Below are 2,535 nucleotides of genomic sequence, written 5' to 3'. Positions count from 1 at the left end.
CACAAAATATAATATAATATAATGTAATATAATATAATATGAAGTATGTACATGTTTATGTATTTTTCTCATGAAAATACACTTAAATCAACACGTCATTGTTAATATTTCCTTTATAATTCAAAATATATTTTAAAAATGTTTAAATATAAGTGTGTTAGTTATTCTTCATGTTTTTAAAAACAATATTGTTTCCTTATTCCATTTTTTTATAGAGCAATCATATATTCAAAATCATTGTTTATTAGAAACTTCATTGTTACAACTGTTATTTTTTACTCCCTTATCTATTGTTGTGTTGTTAGGAGCCAATAGTGATGAAAGTAAGTTGTTGACCAATAGAAGTTGTTCAAAAATTAAATGATCATTAAAACCTTTGTGTTTTGAATAAAGCCTTAACAACATCAATTTACCCAGAGTGGAAGGGCCTCAAGTGAGGTATGTCTGTTTTTCCCTAGAGGCAGGTGGTCAGTCCTCAGATAAGCGCCTCACTGTTTGGTTATATCTTTTTGTTCTCTTGCATTGTCCATGGTGGGGATTATTTGTTTTTACTCCTTGTAGAGACAGTAAACTTTGTATCTCATCCTTATATTGACTATCCTGTTTTTTCTTATTATTTATTTTTTTTATTTCATGTTTTTAGCAATTTAAACATCAATATGGAATTTGTAGAATTTCACAACTTAAGTTTTTATTTTTTCAACTGCTATTAGAGGGAGAGTATATTCTTGTGAAAGTTTTCTTTCTGACTTTTATTTGCTTTATAATCTCAAGATATATTCTATTCATAAATATGCACTTAGCAATTCTATTATGTTTCACAGGTATATCTTTATTCTAAAATGTGTGGTGGAATTCCATCCCTCCTGGCACAAGGGGATCTCGCACAAATTACTTGCCTAATTTTTCCTCTAATGAATTATTTAAAAAGTTAAATGTAATGGTGTTTTCAAAAACTGATGATACCTCAATACAATCCTTAAAATTAAATGAATAGGGTTAGAATGAAATTAAATCATGAAGCAGACAGATTACTTTAACAACAGAAGCAGGCAGCCAATCAGGGGTTAAATGTGCAATGCATGGAAATAATACTAGAGATAGAGACTACTTTAGTAGGCTACCCTATGAGGATTGCCAGAATAGTAGACTTTACTGTTTCCAATGTTGAAACTCCTTCCTAATCATCAACCTGTAGATGTTAGAAAGCGACAAAAGATGAGATATTATAGCTAAGTTGGAAGTAGAGGCATCCTTAGTAACCACTTAGACAAATCCTAAGTGGTTCATATCCTTCATTGAATGATTGAAAATCACTCCATGATATTAATAATTAATTTTAAATAACTCTTAATTCGATAATTTTTTTTTATAGGCATGACAGACCGTGGAGATCCAAGGGCGCGTTTTAGGGAATACATCGCGCGTTTCTTGTTGTGGTTTTCGTAGGGTGGGTTTGTCACTCCCGTGCCTATTTTTGTGAGTGCCACCCATTGGCTAACGTGCCTCACAAATGTCTGGGAGAAGGCTGTGAGTGAGTGTTGTATAATGATATGCTTGAAAATATCCCGGGTAGGGCCAGGGTTTCGAACTTACAACCTTTGGGTTGGTAGACAGGCGCGTTACTACGATAATTCAATAATATCAGTGCCAATTGCCAATTCAATTGTGGTGTTGATTCTAATAAAGATTTCCATAGATATAGGTCCGGTCGGTCTGCATTTAGCATTCTAGCTAAGGTCGGCGGATAACAAAGATTATGTCCTGCTATTGAGAATTTGAATTTTATCGGTTTGTATGTCCTGGCTAGGCAGAAAAAATTAATAGCCTTAACTTAAAATAATTGGAAGCAAAACCGTGAAATTACTACTAAAAATTAATATTTTGAAATGCTATTATAGCGCAGCAATAAAAACCATAAATGTACTAACCTGCAAATGACTTATCTTGAAATCTAAACAAAGTTGTAGAAAATAGGTTTTATTATTTTGGTTTGTAAATAAGATGGTAGATGGTAACACTTTGATACTGCTGAGAACAAAGCAACAGGCATGCTAGGACAGTCTGTCGTGGCGTCTATAAGAAACAACACGCTCTCGTTGTCTTTATTTATAAAACCCGCCCTAAATTCCACATTTTGGTAGCAGAGCGTGGTTTAGTGCATAAAAGGTAACTTAACAGTGACGAGAAGAATTTACGTACATTGGTGGATACTTAAGCTTTGTGATTTTGTTTAGGACTAACCACCGAAATCAAAACACAAAGAACATGGACGCCACATTATTCAACATCGAAAGGCTCGCTGCAGAAAATTATGGGATCTGGTCTATGAAAATTGAAGTGTATTTAGAAGTGAAGGACTTATACGAAGAAATTATAGAAAAAGATCCACCGACTAAAGAAAACGCAGCTTGGAAAAAACAAAATAAACAGGTACTCTCTATTATTATTTTAACCGTTAGTAAAGATATATTGCCGTTGATTAGGGGTGAAGAAAGTGCGGAAAAGGTTTGGGAAAAACTAAGAGAAAGGTTT

This window comes from Halyomorpha halys, unplaced genomic scaffold (assembly GCF_000696795.3).
Source record: "Halyomorpha halys isolate HHAL.00 unplaced genomic scaffold, Hhal_1.1 Scaffold68.1, whole genome shotgun sequence".
Taxonomy (NCBI): Eukaryota; Metazoa; Arthropoda; class Insecta; order Hemiptera; family Pentatomidae; genus Halyomorpha; species Halyomorpha halys.
Note: the sequence above shows the minus strand (reverse complement) of the source record.